The following is a 22,619-nucleotide window of genomic DNA, read 5'->3' as shown; positions in this document are numbered from 1 at the left end:
ATTTACATACTTGTAAGAGTAACAGAGGAATGATGTACAGTGTGATGCAATAAAAATGAATGTGGCGCTGCATGTGAAGGAGTGATACTTTGGGGGCTGGAGAGATAGCTTAGCAGTTAAGAGCATTTGCTGCTCTTGCAAAGGACTTGAGTTCAGTTTCCAGCACAGATGGGTAGCTTACAACCCTCTAACTTCCATGCCTGAATTGGTATAAATATGAGGTAAATGTATTCATTCAGCAAAACACTAATATGTACAAAAAAAACAATTCTTTTTTAAAAATGGTGATGTTTTGGTTATTTTTCTTAAAACTAACTTTTCTTTTAGAGAAACTGTTTTAGAGGATTCCTTGTTACATTAAGCGGAGTAGAAAATGGTATCTCCCGTGTTTATGCCCAGGATCATAGACATGCCTGCCATGCACTTGGCCACTGGGTTATACTTCTAGACTGACCTGACCTTTTCCTTCTCTTTTTTGTCCAGACAGGTCCAACTCTGTAGTAGTCTGTATGGCTTTACAATCCCCTTCCCCCAACACACCATTTGTTGAAAAGACATTTCTTTCTCTTAATAAATTACATTGTGGAAAGTTGCTCAAATCTATTTCTAGATTCATTCTTTGATTCCATTGATTTAAATACGTATTTTATGCCTCTTCCACACCACTTTATACTCTTGATGCAAAACAATCTTAAAATCAAGTAACTGTGTCTATTAGTGGTCTTTATTATCAAGTGTTTTGGCTATTCTAGATAGTTGGCGTTGTCACATGACTCTTAGGACAAATTTTTGAATACTACATGGGTTCAGGGGAAGAGTACTAAGCTCTTGATTGGGATTTAGTTAACTATGTGTGTCAATCGATACTTTAACAATACTGACTTTTAACTTGTGAACAAATTGTATATCTTCATAAATTCAAGTAATTCTCTAATTTTTTCAGCCATATTTTACAGTTTTTAGCATACAAGAGGCAAAATGCTTGGACAAATTTATCCTGAAGAATTTTATACCTTAAATTATAAACAATATTGTTTTATAAATATAAACATTTAATTTGTTTTATCTTATTCTTGAGACAGCATCTCTCTATATAGACCCAGCTGCCCTGGAACTCACAGAGCTCTGCCTGCCTCTGCCTCCCAAGTGCTGGGGTTAAAGGCGTGCAGCACTATACTTGACAAAAATTTTTATTTATTTTAAATTTTATTATTAAAAATATTGTGAACAAAAGAACATTATACACAAAAATTAACCAAACCCAAAGCCTACAATACAATAAACTTCCACAGTTAGAATAGATGTTTGGGTAGCTAGAGAGACAGGTTAGCAGTTAAGAGCACTGACTGCTCTTCCAGAGGTCCTGAGTTCAATTCCCAGAAACCACATGGCAGCTCACAACCATTTGTGATGGGATCTGATGTCTTCTTCTGTCTAATGTTCTCTTCTGTCATGCAGAGCACTTATACATTAAGAAAATAAATAAATAAATAAATTTTAAATGTCTTTAAAAATAGATATCAGAACAGAAGCTGGAGAGTGTCATTAAAAACATCTTTATTTCTTTTAATATATTCAATAATAAATGGACCTTTAATGATTTAAATGTGAGGACTTCTCACATTCAACAGTTATATATAGATATGTGATATTCTGATAATCTGGCAGTTAAAACTGGAAATGTTTAGCCAAGTATGATAACATAATGCCAACACGACAGAAGCTGAGGCAGGAGGATCTTGAATTCAAGGACAACTTTAGCTACAAAGTAAGACTATTTTAAAAAAGAAAGAAAATGCACAAGTTAAGCAGCAACTGCTGTCTCAGGACGCTAATAATTCAGCCGCTTGCTCACAGAGTGCATGTATAAACTCAGGTGTATGTTCTAGCATGTTTAAGGAGCAGTGTTTGCTGGCTTTGGTCTTTCCTCTTTGAGAAACTGGAGACCAAGCTGCTGCAAGAGCTGTGTGGCTTCTGTGTTGTATAACAGTGCACCAGCCTTTGTGTAGAATAGCAAAATCAAAAGGGAGCCAATGAAAATATGATTCTCCAAGTGAAAAAGCCCACACAACAGATCCATTGTGTTTTTTTAATATAGGTGCATAACGTACCGTTTGTTGAAAATATACAAAGATATTATCAAAACTTAGATTTCAGGAAATCCTCTCAGTTAAAAAAGAAAAAAGAGCCACACCTAATTTACTATTATTTGGAAAAACCCATTGGTTTGTGTGATAAAAACAAAAATAGGCTGATTATACATCTGGCGAGGTGCCAAGTCCTTCTGTGAACACTAAGATAATGGACGGTCATTGTACTGTTTGTTATGGTTGCCAATTCCTGTCAGACTGGTCCTCAGCAGTCATGTGGACTGCCGCCATTTATCAAGTCTGCTGCTTAAAAATTTCCTTCTATTTGTCTAAAGCAAGAACTCATTTGTTTGTTAAGTACACAGTTGGTGAAATTTCTAAGATTCGTGGTAAACTTCCACTATTTGTAAAAGTGGGGGAAATGTGTGAAACCATCTTATCTTAGGAAAACTAGACAGTCAGCTGCATTGACCTTTGATGTAGTCATTTTCTAAGCCTTTGATTAACAACATTCTCTGAAATAAGAATTTCCTATTTTCTATGTTAATGATCTTCAACAGACAGGAATAGTCATAGCATTACAAAACCTTAAAGCAAAAAAGTTGATCTGATTTTGAGAATAAATTCTCATAGAATTTCTGTGTTAGTTTCATCCTCTAGAGATGAATATCTTATAGAGACCTTTGAACTTTTCACTACATAATTTCTATATTAGAGCACAAGAAAATTATTTTTATAGCAATTTGTTGTTTTTTTTTTCATTTTAGTTACAAAATCTTCTTGTCTGTTCTTTGCCAACTGGGAAATATTTTATCAATAAAGCTTTACATCTGTTGAAGCACAGTTTTTCTACAACCCTCCAAATATGAGTTCATGAAATAAACATGACATCAGCTCAGACATTATCTTGTGGAAATCTAAGAGTGTTTCTTTTGCATGGATGTGTTATGGGTGATGCTCAGAAAGAACCACTTGAAGCAGGGGATAAAGGCATAAACTGGTGCTCGGCTCTGAAATCCTTAGAATGGCAAACTATCTCCTCAGACACAGACAGTATCAACCACACTTTGTGAATGCCACACTTGATTCGCAGAGATTCTACAAAGAAAGTAAGAAAGACAATGTTGAAATCTTAAAGGAAAAAAGTATTAGGAATGGGCATTTCAAAAATCCCTCCGATTCTGGGAAATTTCAGAACATGAAAGCAGCTGTGTCCTGTATGGGCTTCCAGGCATTTGTGCCACAGAGACGTGATGAACTCCAGGCAGCCCTGGCTGCAGTGACCTTTCCTAGCTCTCACATACAAGGATTCACAGAAATGGGCCCCTTTTCTCAGCTCCGGCAGCCTGTCAGACACCCTGTTCCCTGGAGAGGCTGGAGAAGAAGGAACTGGGATACACATGAGCTAAGAGAGGTTGCTTTCAAGGTCATTTTAATTGTATGAACATTGTGAGAGTTGGTTTTGAGCTACCTCCTGTCCCTGTCCCCAGAGGCATGTCCTCTAGTGGTCCTGTGCTCTGTTGAAAGCAATGGTGACTACTTATTTCAGGGCCAGTTCTAAGATAAGATGACAGGATTTCCTGTGAGACAAGACAAATGCTTTTCTTTAGGATAATAAACATTCCACAATCCCACGGAGGCAATCCTTTATTTGTTCCCCCTGCTCTGACAATGGGAAGTCACAGGGCCTCTTTCACCTCTGGCCCAGGGCCACAGTGCAAGCAGGACTTCAAGGAAAAGCATAAAGATAAGGCCCAAATCCCTAGGAAGGAAGATGTCAGCCTAGCCTGCTGTTCGGAGCCCTGCCTTGTCCTACCCACTCTGCTCTTGGCCTCAGATCCTCTGGATCCTCCGGATCCTCCCCACCTTATCTGCCTCTGGAGAATTTCCACTATTTATCCAGATTTAGGTGTGTAAAATCTGCTTTCCTCTTGGTTCAGCTGGGACTTTATTAGAATTTAAAACAGAAAACTGGAGGGAAAGAAAGCAAATATGAGAGATACAGATGGATAAGTTTACAAACCCCAGATTTTTTTTAAATTTTTAATCTCACTAATGTCTATCTTAGGCCTGGTTGGATGGTTGGATTGGCATAGTGTGAGGGCACCAGCTCTTGGCCTCCACACTGTCTGGGCTGATGAGGTAGAGGCTAGACTCAGCGCCTCGGATTCCTGGCACCATGTTACTGTGGAACAATTCATCTCTGGTGGAATCTTAGGAAGAATATTTGGTTACTTTCTAGAATTCGCTCTGTGTTTCTTCTCTGGAATTAGCACTCAAGTTGTCAGTTCCTACTGGGCTCAACTGATTTTCCTTCCCACGGATCCCTGATTCTTTTGGTTCAAGCTTATTTTTCTGCCTTGCTAACAAGAAAGCCTTCCCCTTGGCATTCATATTCAGTACTGGCACTCCAGTGGGTCTGTGGCTCTGCTCCCTGGAATGATGGCTTGGGGGGTCTGGAGAGATGGCTCAGTTGGTAAAGTTCTTACAATCTAAGCATGCTTACCAGCGCTTAAGAACCTAGAACCCATATGGGTGTTGTTTTTAAAAAGACAGGCATGGTAATGCACACTTGTAATCCCATTAGGGAAGTGGAACTGAGGCTTCCTAGGCATCACCAGCCAGGCAGCCTAATGCAGTTGGCTAGCTCAAAGCCGTGCGAAACCTGTCTCAAAAAATGAGGTAGACAGCACCTGAACAATGACACTTGAGGTTAACATCCGACCTTCACGTGTACATACATGCATACATGCACTTGTATACATACATATCCTCTTCTCTCTCTCTCTCTCTCTCTCTCTCTCTCTCTCTCTCTCTCTCTCCCTCTCTCTCTCTCTCCCTCCCCCACCCCGTTTGCTTTCCTACTAGCTTTATCTGATAGATTTTTGGAGTGCTTCTTTAGGGTTGGGTTGACCATTTATGTACAAAAGCAGTTTCTTCATTTTACTCTTAAGAACTGCGTCTGGGCTTGTACTGTGGAACTTGGGAGCAGTTAGCCCCTGGAGCCTTATCTCCCTTGAATGATGAGCATCAGACAGATCTTCTATTTTTGTCTAGACGTATATATCCTGCATTGGACAGTCTACTTTTCTACCTTAGGGTGAGTACCAAACAAGGACAAGTTCCCAATTCATCACTATTTCCGCCATGGTATAACAGGTTCTATGAGTAACTCATCATTCAGGTTCCCACCTCACTGCTGAGGGTGGGCTACATAGATGTGACCATTGTAACAAGGCAGTGGCAGTTTTAGAAACAAAAATTAAGCACACATACAATACAGTTGTGTTTAAAACAGTTCCTAGTGTACCTAACTTTAGAAAACTATTCCTTTACTAGGTAATAGCCAAATCCATTAGCAACCTAAGAAAGCCATTAACAACCTAAGCAAAGGCTCTACCTGAGCTACATCTGCAGAGCGAAGACGCTTTTGAGACTCTGGTTACAATTTGCACTACGTAACTGTAGGGACTGGATGAGAGATCAAACATGCAGGCTGGGGAAGTAGCTGTAGAGTGAAATTCCCCTGACCAGCCAACTCTTTGTGCTTACTTGGACATTCTGTGCCTTGCTCTCTCCACATGAGATATGAAAGGAAAATACAGTGAGTGCTTCTGTGACGGCGATAATGGTTCAGCACATGTGTGGACTCACTGTGAGCCCTGGATTTTACTATTCTACAAATCTTGTCAATAAAGATATTTTAAAAAGTAATGGATGCTGGCAACTAAAACTTGAAGATTAAAGGCAACTCCAGTACTCACTGCAGTGATTGTTGCACAAGGCCAAGGAACAAAAAGGACTGCCTGTGAGAGTAGATGTTGTCCTTTAAATCCAACAGCTACCATTTTTGTGACTTCAGCTGTGTCTGTTTGCAAACGATCATCACAGCTGTGTTTGCTGGCTGTTAACAGTCCCTTATAGAAGAGATCTGGTAGTGAAGCTCAAGGGACCCTCATTTGAGTATGCAGCCACTCCTCCCAACAAGCTGTATGCAATTCTTCCCTAATTGCATGTGGCCTCAGGGTATCAGGGAAGGGCCACCTTATATAGACTGAAAAAGAACAGTGGAGCAGCGGGAACCACATCATCCCTTGCTGGGTACAGACCTTTGAGGATGACTGCCGCAGAGACACCTTGAACTCCTACCCATAGTCTCTCATATAATGTTCTGTAAGGGACCCTAATAAATTCATTGGTTTCATAGCTTGAACTTTGATGAAATCAAATTTTGGTTTATCATTTGGACCTTAGAAGAAAGTGGGTAGATATTTTATAGTGCTCCCATGGTGACAATTCTCACAACAGAGGGAGATTATTTGAAATGCTAAATGTGTTTCTATTGCAGGATATAAGAACCATCTACTACTTTTGCTATATTTCATATTTGTTCTTGAGATGACCCCCATAGGAAAGAACACGTCAAAGTTTTAGTTTTATTAATGACTGACTTTTCAATTATCCAAGCTCACTATGAATCCACATTTTATATAATATGCCACAGAACTTGTCTGCTACTTGATGTCAGCTGGCAGGCAAATTGCTTTATAATCCCTATGATCATGATCAGAATTGCATAAGGAATGCCTTTTTCAGTGATTGCAGGATGGTTCCCAGGGTAAAAGTGTTCTCCATACAAGCCCACTGACTTGACTTGGAGCCCTGGAACCCATAACAAGATGGACGTGATGGTTCACATCTGTACTCCTACAGAAAGATGGGAAACACAAACAAGAGAATGACCCAGAAACTTCTGGGTCAGCTTGCCTGAAGTACACAGAACAGCAAAAACGGTAAGAGAGAGATCCTGCCTCAGCAAAGTAAGAGAAAGTTGTGTGTGTGACATGTATGTGCCCATACTCACACACCCTCACATACACACAGTACGTAAATAATCTTCCAAAAGAACATTTACTATAAAAGACCGAATGCCCCTTAATATGGGATAGATCAGGTGACAGTGCTTCTTGCCTCCAAAACAAATTCAACTATATTCTTCATTTAGTAAGACTATGCCTGTAGAGCATGGTGGCACAGCCTGTAATCTCAGTGCTCTTGAAAGCTAAAGCAGGAAGATTGTGTGTTTGAAGTCACTCCGAGTAACAAAGCAAAACCCTTGTCAAGACTAAAAGAAAGTGACTATTTAGTCAGAAGGCACCACGAGTCACTACAGAAAATGTAAATGAGAAATTTCATTGCTTTTGTGGCCTGACAGCGCATGTTGCAGCACGAACATCCCAAGCAAGAAATGGTTAGAGGACAGCACAGAAGTGGAGTGGTTGCTCCTCACAACGGCCCCTGTGAGTGTGTAGACAAGAGATAGAGTCAGCCTTCCACAGGGGGAGAAACAACGTGTGAATGAAAGGACCTCTGGCTCTTTCTCTTGTGACTTCCTACACCCATACCCATCCTTACGAGTCTCCTACAGTTTCAGGATGGAACTTGGCCTTACAATGTTCAGTTGTTTCTCCTCAAAATCAATTTACCATTGTTTGAAGAGAAAGTCAACCTAAAAATACATCTTTCTGTGAAGATTGTCTTCTCTCTCTTTCTCCTTTCTAGCTTTGTCTTCCTTCCTTTACTTTAATAAACCTGTGGGTTTTAAGGCAAACTCATTCAGGCTTTTATCATTACCATGTTAACTATAAACACTTTATAAGTACATCTCATCCAGTTAAGGAAATGTGTGTCTTGTTTGTATACTGAAGGTGTTCTGAATTTAGATGGTGGTGTTTTCTGTGTCTATTTAGCAAAGTAACGGCATGGTTTTAGAGCCTTGTCTATAAATATGAAATATCACTTCATTAACTTTTTAATGTTAAAGCTATTTTTACATTCTTGGAATATATCTTATTGAGATATCTTTTCTACTTGTTTCTAGATTCTGTTTGCTACTGTTCTGTTAAGCTTTTAATGTCTAAGTTCATAAGAAATATTGGTCCATAGTTTGTTCTTGTGAGGAAGGTTTTAAATGAAGAGAATATTGATAAATCAATACTATTATAAAACTATTGAAGCAAGTATTCTATCCTTTAGCTTCTTAAATGATTTATGTAGGAACAGTGTTATTACTATTAAAGCATTTGAAAAAAACTCATTATTGAATCCCATTTATAAGGCCTTTGAGTAAATATTTAATGTGTCCTATGTACTTCAGACACAGAGCTCAGAAGCCCCTATGTTGGAACTGACTTGAAAGTCTCCTCCCTCCCAGGGACTAGCTTTTGTAGTACCAGAAGGCATTGTGCAAGCTTTCAAAGGAAAGATGCAACCAACAGTCATACCCAGCTGTGACACCTATGAGCCATAACAACAGTCAACACAGCACCATAACCCCAAGGATGTAGTAGTGGCCCATGTACTTTGGCAGTAACCAACAGCTTTCTAATTGGACTTAAATAAGCATAGTTCCTACTCAGTAAAAGGGAAATCACACTTGTTACTAGAACCTAGCCAACTATACAAGGGTAGTAAAGTCATATGGATCTTGGAGGAGAACCTATAGCCATCACTTTATTAAACAAGCATAGTCCCCTAATTACATTCTAAACATTTGCCCTTATACCTACAGATAAATGTAGTCCTCACTCTTCATCAAGGAACCCTCTCTTTGCAATAACCACCAATCAACATGCAGAGTTTATAGAGTCCAGAATACACACACACACACACACACACACACACACACACACACCTCCTGCATCTAAGACTCAGGGATTATTGCAGAAGTGGAAAAAAGAAATACTATAAGCATCAGGGCATCAGGGAAATTGTGAGATTCGGTCTCCTAGTAATGCCAAAAGCTATACCCATAAAGTCTGACCAACATGACTGTCTAAACATCAGCCGAACAAGAACAACAAAATAGACATGCCAAAGTGTGTGAGGGAAAGCCCAAAGGGCCTCAGCCCCACACAAAGGACTATGGGCAACTAAAGAATGTTGAGAGCAGGAGAAATAGTTTTCCCCCAGAGAATAGCACTCACATACCAAACGGTTGTCCTTGAAAACACACATATAAGTAATATTGTACAGACTAAGCAGGATGTATTTATATGCATTTTAGGAATATAATGTATATACATATATGTAACAATTAAAACAGAAGCCATGAATTTAAATGAGAGTAAAGTAGAGTATAAAGAGGACTTGGAGAGAGGAAAGGGAAGGGAGAAATGATGTAACTATAATTTCAAAAAGAAATAATTTTTTAAAATTCCTGTTGCTGATGATGGTGCACACCTTTAATCCTAGGTCTTGGGAGGCAGAGGCAGATGGATCTCTGAGTTTGAGGCCAGCCTGGTCTACAAAATGAGTTCTAGGACAGCCAGGACTACACAGAGAAACCCTGTCTCAAAAGAAAAAAAAAAAACCCAACAAAACAAAACAACAAAATTCCATGTGTCTCTAGCAGTCATTTCCTTTAGAAGTGTGTGCACTGGTAGGGTCCTCATGCCCCAGGGGATGACCCCACTAATTAAGACTCTCTTAAAATGACTGTCAAAAAAAAATGAGTCTCAAAAAATAGAATGTCTGTTTGGTTTTTTGGGTTTTTTTTTGTTTGTTTGTTTGTTTTTTGCTTGCTTGTTTTGAAATAGGCCTTCTCTGTATGGCTCTGGGTATCCTGGAACTCACTCTGTAGACTAGGGTGGCCTCGAACTCAGAGATCTGCCTGCTTCTACCTCCCAAATGCTGGGATTAAAGGTGTGCACTATCACTGCCGGGCCAAAAAAAAAAAAAAAAAAAAAAAAAGGATTTTTAAAAGATTTTTCCATAAAAGAAAAAAAAAAAAAAACAAAACCCACAGTACAGGTAAATGCATGGAGATGGTGTTTTCTAGTCCCTAAGCGGTGGCTTTGAAACAGTTCCTCAAGTCAAGCCTGGTGNCTTGTTTTGAAATAGGCCTTCTCTGTATGGCTCTGGGTATCCTGGAACTCACTCTGTAGACTAGGGTGGCCTCGAACTCAGAGATCTGCCTGCTTAGACCTAGCACATGCAGGGCTAAAAGGAGAGAACTATCCCCTCCGGGCCAAAAAAAAAAAAAAAAAAAAAAAAAGGATTTTTAAAAGATTTTTCCATAAAAGAAAAACAAAACAAAACAAAACCCACAGTACAGGTAAATGCATGGAGATGGTGTTTTCTAGTCCCTAAGCGGTGGCTTTGAAACAGTTCCTCAAGTCAAGCCTGGTGGAGAATCACTCAGTAGTCTCAGCACTCAGACGGTCCACACAGGGGGTTCTTGAGTTGGAGACTAGGCTGGAATACATGATGAAATAAACAACAAATATCCTTACCTGATCCAAAATTACTCTTTTCCAATGGTAGGTTCTCTGTCCCCTTCCCTCCAGTATAGCATTATCTTCATCTTCCCTAAAATCAGAGCCTTATTAAGGTAGGTGTCTTCCCACAAGTAGTCACAATGACACCTCCCCCACCACCAAACACCCAAACACTTCCATCTCATGTCCTGCAGGCCACTCACTCTGAGGGAAGCCAACCAGCCATCTTGGTCACTCAGGAAGCCTGTGGAGAGGTATATGTAAGAAGGAACTAGAGCTTCCAGCCAACAACCAACACCCACTGGCCAATCAGGTAAGTGAGCCATCCTGGGAGCAGAAACTCTGGCTACAGTCAAGCTTTTGGGTAACTGTGACCAAACTTTGACAAGTGTACAAAACCCCCCAGAGCACTATGGGCTCAAGCCCCAGGACTAAATAAACCAGGTTTGGTGCACACTCCTACAATCCCAGAATTTAGAAGGTAGAAACAGCAGAATCAGAAATTCCAGGCTATGTTTGGCAAACAGAGTTCCAGGCTAGCCTGGGCTATATGAGATCCTGTAAAAACTTTACCTTCTCAATAATTGAATACCTTTTATTAACCACCATTTTTTTCTCTTAGGTTTCCCCAGTTTCTAAGTGGACCCTGAATACTATAGTGTTGGTATCTGAAACTGTCCCAGGACAGAGACCCTCAGAGATGGGTTTGATGCTCTAGTAAACCACAGAGCTTCTCGTCAGTGTGAGTTAGATGCTAGTAAGTTCTACATGCAGCAACATTACTGTTATTACCTGTGCATAGCTGTAATTAAATGCCAATTAAGCAAGTGTTATGTAGCCTGTACAGCTGCTGCATTTGAGTGTGATGGACTTCCCAGCTGGAGGCCTTCCAGGAAGGAACACAGGATGGGCCGCTTGAACTTTCAGGAAAGTCAAGGTCTTAGTATCACAGTTTCTAGGCCACCCTTGAAACAGTCTCAATTCTGTACAGCTGCAGATTCTATAGCTTATTGGATTACAAAGAGAACAAGAACATGCTATCTCCCAGAAATTCTTTAAATAGAAAGCCATAGACAGGGTTTAAAAGTTAAGTTTGACTTACTTGCCTTTTTATTACCATAGACAAAGAGTCCAGGCTCTGTTGTTCCCCTTCTCTGTGAGCAGTGAAGTCACGTAAGAGAATAAAGGCCTTTGGGGATGTAGAGGCCTTGTCCTCAGTGTATGTATTTGCCAGAGATTCACTTGTTCCTCCCACTGCTTCATAATGCCATTTCTAAAATGACTTCTCAGTTATCTCTGAGCATTGCAACCCTGGATAAGAAAAGAGATGTTATTGACAATGAACTTCTCTGACCATAGAGTCACCTATGGGAATTCTCCTACTTCTAAGACTATAGTGTTTGATGACAGAGGCAACAACTATCTTGAGGTCCTACCACTCAAGATCCAGTTAGTTGTAGATCTTAATAGTTTCCCATTCTTCCCAAATTAAATTCAACTTTAATTCTCTCCTTAGTCCTAATTTAAAATAAGGAGCCTCAACCATTTGCTTGTCAAGTTCTGGCTTATTTCTTTGAAGGGAGCTATGATACTGTGGTAAAGAAGTGGCGAGCATAACTCAGACCTCCGTTCACCTGTAAGTGAAAGGAAAGCCACACATGGCCCCTTGAAAAAAACTGAGCTTTGTTTTCCTCAGTGAGAAGTCTGCCTAGTCACACCTTGGTTTTACAGTTGAGTTCATATGCCCGTGCTTCTTCTGACCTTTCTCATGACGTAAGTTGACACTGCAGATCGACCATCAAGTCTGTGTTCAGTAGGGGAGGAAGAAGATAAAGGGTGAGAGGCAACAACAGTCCGTCTGCTTTCCTGTTTTCAGGAAAGCAGGAGCTTCTGGGCAATCCCTCAGCTATGGCTGGTGGGCCAGAACTGGGCCCTGACACAACCCCAGACACTTCAGGCTGGATACTGGGAAGCATAAGTGGATAGAGTTTGCTAGTGATGTCTTTTCAGTGACCATTCAGTTACCTTCCCTAGTCCTCCAGTCTCCCCTGATGAGTAGAAAACAAAGAAGATATAATTCCACAGATACAACTTACATCACAGCAACTTGTCATATGAAGTGTAGCACCAGGGATAAGAACCACAGACCTTTCACGGGTCCCAGAAAAGAAAGAGAGGAGCACGCCGTGTGCGAGAATTAAAGAAAATGTTAGAGTAGGAAACAAATCATGAGGAGTCTCTGAGATATGGGGACGCTGAAGAGAAAACAAATCAACAATGGGCTGATGGCCTGGGGCCTGCAGATGACACACGGATAGCAAAAGGGAGCATTCTTACAGGGCTGTGTGGTAGCCAGGGACATCTGAGAGCAGTCAAAAAGTCCTCTACAGATATCTACAGGAACTGAGGACCAGTTCAAGCTCTCATTGCTTCCTTTCAGTTATTTTGCTCTTAACGTGTACCTCAACTGGAGCAGGGAACATGTTACAGTGAGTTGATTAAGCCCATAACACTGGAGCAGGGAACATGTTGCAGTGAGTTGATTACACCCATAACACTGTCCTTGATAAATACCAGTTTCTGTAACTGTGAAGAAAGACACCGTTCACATAATGGGGCTGAGACTGAAGCAGAGGTCAGGACAGTGGGATGAGGAAGTGGGCACATTTGAGCAATCATATATGTATGGAAGTGTCATATGAAACCCATTATTTTCTATGCTAACTGGAGTGTTACTTCAAAAATTAAAGAAGTGGCTGGGGAAATGGCTCAGAGGTCATGACTCATATATATCCCCAGGTGAAACCAGGGGTTACCTGGAACAAACTGGATAGCTAGACTAGCCAAGTCAGTGAGCTTGGTCCATGAGAGACCCTGCCTCAGTCTGTATGGTAGAGGAAGATACCCAGCATTCATTTCTGGCCACGACATGCATAGAACACACATGTGTGAACATGCATGTACACATGTATGCCATATACTTACCAAAATAAAAGTAAACAGAAGATGCAGAGGCCAAAAAAGGTAATAAATTCTCCACTAAATTCCTTATTCCATTGTGTAAATCTCAATTATTTTTATGCTGTTAAATTAAATTCATTTTTATAAGCATAGACTTGAATCACTATAGTTGTGCTCCATGTGTCTGTGAGTACATGCACATGCATACACACACACACACACACACACACACACACACACACACTTCCTTTCTATACCTTTCCTTCTCCTTATATCATAAGGGAGTTAAGATTAGAATTAGAGATGGGGATATTTAGGGTTGAAGAGACTGTAAAAAGCATGTTCACTCTGATATGCAGACTATTCAGTCTCATTAATATTCCCTCTCCCTCCCTATCTCCCCCTCCTCCCTTCTTTCTTCTCCCATCTCAGGTCCTGGAGGCAAGATCATAGGCTAGGTATCAGTTACACATCCAGCTGGGTTGTCACAGTACTTCTCTGTTTCGTTGCTTTTTAAATTAAGAAAGAGTTGATACTCCTTTCTTTCATCTCTGATGTCGAACTCCTAAACAGGTCTGTTACACAGATAAATCAGATATTGCTGGTCACATTTCTCTGGGAAAGAGAAGCACCAAGCTAAACTTGATTTTTTTCAGTAGAGCTTTCCCACTGCTTGCAGTAGGTCAGGTCACAAGAAGCAGTGTGCCACTGTCCAGACAGTGTTACAGAGTCGCGCCCTCTGCCTTTGCATGCCTGCCCTCTTAACGCATGGACATTTTCTAAGGGAGATTTGCTTTCTTCACTACCTAACATGAGACCAATTTAACGTATACTACCTTATTATAATTTCCCTTTTGCTACAACATTCCTTATCTTATATTTGAGAGTGACCTACTATATCCTGGGTACTCATTATTCTAGGTATTACACACGGGGTTGGGGAGAGAGTAACCGAGAGAGACAGAGACAGAGAGAGACAGACACAGAGACAGAGAGATGAGGCAGTAAGAACAAAAAGCCAGGAAGGAGGAATGCTATTTTGAAGTTGTCTCTCTAAATAGTTGACATTTGTACAGACACAGGTAAGAACTAAAGAAAAGAGCCGCAGTGACATCAAGGTGAATGGAATTCTGGGTAAAGGAATGCAGATGACAGAGTTTCAGAGTGAGTAAAGAAAACTCAAATGATGAGTGAGGTGAGCAGAGAACGTAAACCAAGAAGCAGGCTGACTGTAAACAGGAATGGAGGAATCACAAGCAAATAATCTTGGGAAGGTTTCAGGTTGAAAGAAGTCACTGAAAAGGTACACGAGAAAATAACAGTATCCAGCTTAGGAGGCCCTCTCTACTCCAGAGAAGAGCAAAGGCTGGAGTCAGAGAGATCGGCTGAAAATGCCAGGAAGATCCAAGTGGAGAAAATCCTGTCTTAAGGGGAGATACTGGTGATGAGCCGTGGATGTTGTGGATCAGTGATGCGGGATTAAAATAAACCCACAAGATTTCCTGGCAAACTGAGTAAAAAAGAATATTCCAAGATCTTGGAGAGTCTGATCAAATACTTCAGCAGGCATCCTGTCTAGCGCGCTAGCAGGAAATTGGACTTGTGAAGAATGAAGACTCAGAACTCACTCTGAGACATGTTCATTTTAGGTACCCACTAACTACCCCAGAGGGGATGCTGAGGAGGGACAGAATACAGAAACTGAAAATGCTAATGTAGGAATCATAAGCATTTAAAGGACAGAATTAGAAGTCAAGTGAAGAATGTTTGAAAGTGAAGGGTTCAGTTAAAATCAAGTTTAGCTTGGTGCTTCTCTTTCCCAGAGAAATGTGACCAGCAATATCTGATGTATCTGTGCGACATCCAGCCAATGTTTGGGGAAACCAGTGTACAGTGAGCTGAAAAATGGTCACCCAGAGCTCAGTGGGACCTTGGCGAGACTGGATTCAGTACAGTTCTGCCTTCCAACTCCTCTTATGTGGGCAGACCTGCTGTAGCCACCTCTTCAGCTGTGCTGTATATCCGATGAATGTAAAGTTAATGCTATTTTTAGTCACCCTTCTCTCATTATACAGAGCACAATAAGTGTTCAAATTGCATTTGTAGACTATTACAGTATGTTTAAATGACTGGTGATAATGAAGTTTCCCTCAAGACTGTAGAGTCCTTGGGACTTAGTGGTGATTTTTAATGTGACAAGAAAGGAATCTGTAAATTCATCAAAGGCCACTATGTTATTGTGATTTCTTTTGAGGTAGTATCTCTATTAGTCCTGACTATCCTGGAACTTAATATATAGATTTAGCTCACAAAAAATCCTCTTGCCTCTGCCTCCCAAGTTCTGGGATTAAAGATGTGCACCACCACACCTGGCCCTCATTATGATACGAGGTTGAGGTAGTATGTGTTTGAAAACTATGAGGTAACCATGAACAGGAAGTGTACGATAACCCAAGGTTTAGGAGCATGCATGTTGTAATAATTATTTCACATAAAAGAATGAACTTTGAGAGAAATCATAGGGGGAAAGAGAATATTCCTGTATGTTCTGTATGTATTATTTTGTTTGTATTTTGAGATGGTCTTCCTATTTAGCCCATTCTGGTCTTGAACTAGTAACCTTCCAGCCTCTACTTTCAGAGTGCCAGGACTACATGCATGAGCTACTATGTCTGGCCATATGAGTTGTGTCCTTGAGAGGAAGATTAAACACTTTAGTGTCTAGAAAACTGTGCTTGTACTATTGAGCCCATTCCCGCATCTGCTCAATCAGGCAATAAAATTGATTTTTGGAAAGGCAATGTCTGTGATTGCCTAGTTATTCCTACTCACTCAGACCTTCTCAGCCTAACCTCCTAGAATTGAATTGAAGATAAGGAAAAAGTAGCCTCCCCACTCCCACCCCTACCCCTGCCACAAGGGATCTTTGGTAAATTGCTTATTAGTATGTAGAATAGCTCCTAACCCCACAAGCTTTAATGTAGCTTCCTAGTGGTACCTATGTTGCTTTGGGTATGTGTATTAAAAATCTGGCTCAATCAGCAACTAGATAGAAAAAACACTGGATGTGCACAGCCCTATACCCAATGGAATCATAATTCCTATTAGACAGGCAGGCCAGGTAGAAGGAGGGTTCAAGAGGAGATAGCGACAGTCTGAAATAGAGGCTTGCCCTATAGCTGTTTGAGTTTCTCACTGGAGTGACCCAAGTTTCATTTCCAAAGGATCTGAGCCCTCAGTGACCCTGTCATGTTAAATATATTCATGATGACAATGGTGACTAAACACTGGCCTCCTGGAGAGGATATCTTTGAGAAAAAAGAAATGGGAAATTTCCAGAACTCACATTTTTGCTATATGGTGTGGTCATTAGACAAATGGTTATCCTAGGGAAAAGGAGTCACTAACATTTGAAACAAAAACGGAAACCTGAAGAACACTTGAAAAACCAAGTCCCCCCAAGCCATAATTATCACTGGACCTGTGGATCCTGAACAATGCCCCAGACTCCTGCTCTGCGCTCAGAGGCCTTCCTCTGCCCTTTGGGCAGGAAAGGGAGAGTCACATGGACCAGAGCCAAAGGTAAAAATGGGCTAATTGCTTGTTATTCGGTTGATTTTAAACTCACAGGCCTGGATGCTAGCTTGACCTTGCGGCTTCTCCATAAATAGTACTACTGAAAAAAAAAAAAAAGCTAATATTGTACGTGTTCTAGACCACAGCATTGGCTCTCTCAGAAGGTTTGTAACAGAAGTTCAATGTTTTAGAGCAGTCAGTCTCAGAGACAATCTTGAGACTAGTGGCACATGGCAACAAGTGAGGAACCATGGGTGACAGTGTGGGGAGAAGGGCTCAGGGGCAGGTGGCTGGAGGTGGAAACATCTAGTGCACTGAGAGACCATGGGTTAGAGAAAATGGAAAAGCTGCATCAAGAGGCACGGGCTAGGGGAGCTGGAGATAAGATGGATATTGCTGATATAAACCTCTGCAGAACTCTTAGTAGGCAAGAGGATCTGTCTTCTTTTCTAAAATGTGAACAGAATTTGTGCTTTAAAGGGAGATAAAACACCAAGTTAACACTAGTCAGCCTGCTTACTACTTCCAGGCTGGAACTCAGAAGCCAAACACTTGGATGCAGTCTCTGAAACTACCAAAAACGATGTCTTCCTCTCACTTTGCTTTGACAGGTCATCATTCTTTACTTGTTTGAGTGTCCTACACTTTCATCCCTAACGGATCTGAGTCCTGCCCTTGCCTATCTCCTATCACTAGGTCAGTTACTGCATACCACAGCATGGGTTAGGTTAGAAAGCTTATTGGCGACCTAGAGATTCCCACCTCTCCTGTCACACTGCAGTAGCTGTTTCTAATGTCTCCCTGTTTCTAGTCCGAATTCATCATCCAGTTCACACGTGAACTTTGTCTTCTCTTTGCCAAGAAATGTCAGCGTCTGAGTTTGATTTTGCAATCCAGTGGTTATTTGGTGTACCCCTTTCCATGGGATCCTAAGTTTTAGGGTTGTTTTCCTACTAGGAAGATAATGATCTACATAGAAGTCTGCTCATCCTCACCCATCCTCCAAGGCCTCCTTTAAAGGGGGGGGGGGGCGCAGAGCCTACAATAGTAGGGCTAGTGATGGCATCATCCTTACATCAAAGAAGAGCCTCCTGAAAACCAGTCTTTTTCCTACTCTTCCTTTTGTTGTGGTTGTTGTCTTTGTTTTGTAGATTGCATCTCACCCTATAGCTTACTAAGTAATCCAAATAGCCTTGAACTCACTACAATCCTCCTGCCTTGGCCCCTGGGGTCAAGAATGCAAGTACAAAGCCAGGACCACGATTGGGAGTGGGTAGGTTGGGAAGCAGGAGGAGTGGAGAGGAGATAGGGGATTTTCAGAGGGGAAACTAGGAAATGGGATAACATTAAATGTAAATAAAGAAAATATCTAACAATAAAAAAGAAAAAAAAAGGAATACAGGTATGAACCATCATACTTGGACATTTTCTTCTTGAATCAGGGAATCACACAGGGAATTTCCCATAAGGCCATCTATGTGTGCTAAGAGCTCAACTCCTACAGCTCCCCATCTAGAAGTGAGTGCTGGATCTCACCAGCTCCCCCCACCCCACCCTTAGTGGGAATCCTTCCCAGTAAATTGTGAAGCCAAGAGAGTCAAGCTTCATGTTCTCCTTCACAGAGGAATATTCAGCTACAAGATTGTAATCCTTTTTGATATTTTTTTTGGATGTTTCGATCTTTATTCCATCTGGAAGTTCAAGATAGTCAACCAGCTTTATTCTGTTTTCAAGGACTAGCAAGTTGTCTTCAATGACACATTTATTTCCATTGCCTTATTATGTAATCCAGTCATAATCTTATTTGGATCCATTTCTGTCCCAACTACAGACCATGAGCAATAGACACTGGACCTCAACTGACCCACAGTGTCTTCCCTGATGCTCTTTGAGAATAGAAGCTTCCTGGTTGTTTTGCAGATTGTGTTTATTCATCCATACAAATGGTTTTTGTTGTTCTTGTTTGTTTTTGTTTTTGTTTTGACAAGTACCAAAAGAATTCTGTTCATGTTTTTGTTGCTGTGTTAGACTGGGATAAACACTTTTTGGTTAGTTAGTTTCAGAGAGAATTGACATATTAACAATGGGTATATTGTAAGACAAGAACATACCATGCTTTTGTTAATCTTTAATTTTTCATTCCTATTTTACATGTATGGGTTTTTGTCTGTGTACCACTTGCTTGCCTAGTACACAAGGGAGCCAGAAGAGGGCGTTGAATCCCTTAGACGAGAGCTATAGACAATTGAGAGAGGCCATGTGGGTTATAGGGATCAACCCTATCCCTCTGGGAGAGTTGCCAGTGCTCTTAACCAAAGCTCAGCATCTCTCCAGCTCCTACGTCTCTCATTATTTATTGATTTATTTATTGATTGACAGGCACTGACTACTAGTGATAAGGAGGAGTTTCTCTTCTCAAGACCCATTTTTGGTATTAGTCCTGCTTTGACAAACAAGTTCAGAAAAGTGTAATAACTTCATGTTAGCTCACTTAGGCCTCTTGACAGCTAGCATACATCTTTGGGTATATTTCAGAGTACCGTGCTATGATCATTAATGCTTAAAATCCTATGTCAGAACTGGGCGGTGGTGGCACACGCCTTTAATCCCAGCACTTGGGAGGCAGAGACAGGCAGATTTCTGAGTTCAAGGCCAGCCTGGTCTACAAAGTGAGTTCCAGGACATCCGGGGCTACACAGAGAAATCCTGTTTCGAAAAAAGAAAAAAAAAAAAACCAAAAAACAAAAAACAAAAAAACAACAAAAAAAATCCTATGTCAGGGATTATTTTGAACTGCCAATTTGGAAGTGATACATTGTGGGGTAAGTTGCTTAGACCACCTTAAATACTCAGCAGTTATCAGTGAGTGAAGTCTGTTTATTAGGACGTCACGTGTTTAAAAACAATTACTTCATCTATTTTAAAACAGTGATGTCATCTGTTTTAAAAAAGTGTCTTTGTTCTTAAGTAGAAAGGGAGGAATGATAGCTGCGATGTTCCCTTGGTTCCATGTTCCCAGCGTATCTGAAAAACAAACTGCATGCATGAAAATACTGACTGTTTTCACGTCTGCAGGGCCTAAGCCAATTGTAATGTTGACAAGACAACAAAGAAGAATGATACATGTCAAGTTGTTTGTCAAACCCAATGAGGAGGCCGCTATGCTTTCCTTTTCCATTGTTCACCTAACACTATAGCTTGATATAGCTGATGAGTACGCAGTTATTGAAGGAATAAGTGGAGTTGTCAAGAAGAATTTATAGGCTGTGTGTGTCTGTGTCCGTGTGTGTCAGTGTGTGTTACCAAGTAGTCCAGGCTGGCTTGCCAGCAAGCCGCTAGAATAACCAGCACTGGGATCATAGATGTTTGCCTCCAGGCCTGGCCTTTTAGGTGATAATGGGGATCGGAGCTTAGGTTCTCAGGCTGGTGCATCAACTCCTTTTCCCACTGAGCAATCCTCCAGTCCTGAAAATACTTTTTGCTTTCTTTCATCTAGAAATTAAACTCACATTTTTATGAAAGTTAGGCAAAATTTGTACCTCTGAGCCATACCCCCTAAATCCCTTCCAATTTAAAAAGCAATATTGCCACAGTTGTGGATATGGGGAGTTTATGAATAAGAGTGATGTTATGTCAGAGAATATAGAGAATAGAGATCCCTATATAGGTAATCAAAGAAGGAGAGTTTATGGCAGGTATTGAGAGCTGGAGTAGAAAGCTCAGAGAGACCAGAAAATATCAAATACAGCCATTATAGCTGCAGCCAGGGGCTGAGCTTTTAAGTAACCTCACAGATAAATGGCCTGGGCAGTCTGGGCTCGTTTCAGTGTCCCAGGATGCAGTTGGCATAATGGAGAATGATGAACTAAAAAGGCAGACATCAGCTCCAGGGAGCTATTGCTCCTAACTGAGAAATATTAAGCAAGTAGGAGTCACAAGGAACAGAGAAGCCAGGAACAGAGTCAAAAGCCATTTCAGAAATAGAAGTAATGAGAACAAATGGCTATATAGCCCTGAGCCATGAATTCTAGAAGTATTAGTTAAAATAAAGGAGGTATAAACAAAAGATATTCAAACACTAGAGAATCTGGTATTCAAAGATCATGAAAATTCAGATAGTAGAGTGGTCACTTCTGTGGATCCTCTGAGAAGCTGACAAATTAAGATGCATGATAATTATTAGCCATGGCCACTTGGTAAGAATGTCAATTTTGAGGATTGCCCTAATGTTAAACAACACGGAAAAATGATTACCCCAGGACCACACAGCAGCTTGGGGCATAGCTGAGCTGATACTTAGAATTTAGGGACTTTTAAGCTCTGGATGAATCAAATATCCAGAGAAACAAAACCAACAGGATTTGTATTTACCCCTCTGTACCCATAGATTCAACCAGCTGACCATGGAAAATATTTGAAAATGAATTATATATATATATATATATATATATATATTTCAGATTTTCTTTTGTTATGTTATAAAAAGTATGATATAACCATTTATATTTTGTTAGATAGTTTAAGTATCTGAGATGATTTAAAGTATACAAGAAGATGTATATAAAAGTCTGGAGCAATAGCTCAGTGAGTAAGGCACCAAACCTCATGATCTGATTTCAATCCCAGGACCTAAATGCTAGAAAGAGAGCTACCCCAGCTACCCCAAGTTATCCTCTGACTTTTACATTTGTGCTAGGACACACAACATATTCAAAGAAATAAAATGATAATACTTATTTAAAGAGGATGTATGTAAGTTATATGCAAGTACTGTGTCATTTTATAGAAGGGATTTTGGATTCACGAAGGGTCCTGGAGCTAATCCTTCATTGATCCTTCACCAAAGGATGACTATATACAAAAATGTAAAATTTATTACAGGGATTTGCTCTTGTGGTTTTCTGAAGCTGGGAAGCCTCATGATATACCACCTGCTTAGTTGGAGAACCCAGAGAGCCAGTCAAGCAATCTCAGTCAGAGTTTGAAGGCACAGAACTGTTTCCTAGGCTAACAAGATGAATATCTTAGCTTAAGCCCAGAAAGCACATCCAAGCTCTTTCTAAACTCTTGGTATTCTATACTGGCTCCCAGGGGATGGGATAATTCCTGCCCACATGGCTGAACACGACCTTCTCTTCTCATCTCTGATTCAAAACCTGATCTCATCCAGAAACACCCAAATACATCCTCAGGAGCAAGTGCTTTATCAGCAGCCGAGGTCTCCTTAGCCTCGCCAAGTCCATACATGATTCAGCTATCACTCCTCTCTATCCTGCTGTAAAACTCAGGTCTTCAACTCTACTTTTATGGCTCAAGCACCCCTCCCAAAATGTAAGTATTTGTGATACTAAGACAAAAGAATTTTCAACGATAAATCCTTTCAAACACAGGAGGGGGAAATAGCTAAGGGAATTCTGTTCAAATGCTCAGTGGACTGACCTTGTCATAGCCTCATGCTTCTTTCTTTCCCTTTCCTTCCTTTCCCTTCCCATCTGCCTCTCTACGATAGCTTGAGTGAGAAATGTGTCACTAGGCTTTTGTGTTTGAATAGTTGGATCCACTGTAGGTAGTCCAGTTTGGCATTTGGATTATGGAACGTTCATGATGTGGACCCTTGCAGGAGGAAGCAATCTCTGGGGTAGGGTTCTTTAGTCTTGCCCTACCTCTCTCTCTCTCTCTCTCTCTCTCTCTCTCTCTCTCTCTCTCTCTCTCT

At 40.7% G+C, this 22,619-nt stretch overlaps 1 pseudogene across 1 annotated transcript in view; it reads left to right on the top strand.

Annotated features, from left to right (window-relative positions):
* Positions 1-22,619, top strand: part of LOC110300987 — a 45,066-nt pseudogene that overhangs the window by 16,402 nt on the left and 6,045 nt on the right. Inside the window, exon 2 of the transcript XR_003837575.1 lies at positions 10,564-10,682. The product of XR_003837575.1 is annotated as a glyceraldehyde-3-phosphate dehydrogenase pseudogene (transcript). The remainder of the gene's footprint in view (positions 1-10,563; positions 10,683-22,619) is intronic.

Source organism: Mus caroli, chromosome 9 (genome assembly GCF_900094665.2).
Source record: "Mus caroli chromosome 9, CAROLI_EIJ_v1.1, whole genome shotgun sequence".
Lineage (NCBI taxonomy): Eukaryota > Metazoa > Chordata > Mammalia > Rodentia > Muridae > Mus > Mus caroli.
This window is presented reverse-complemented; position numbering and strand designations above follow the sequence as displayed.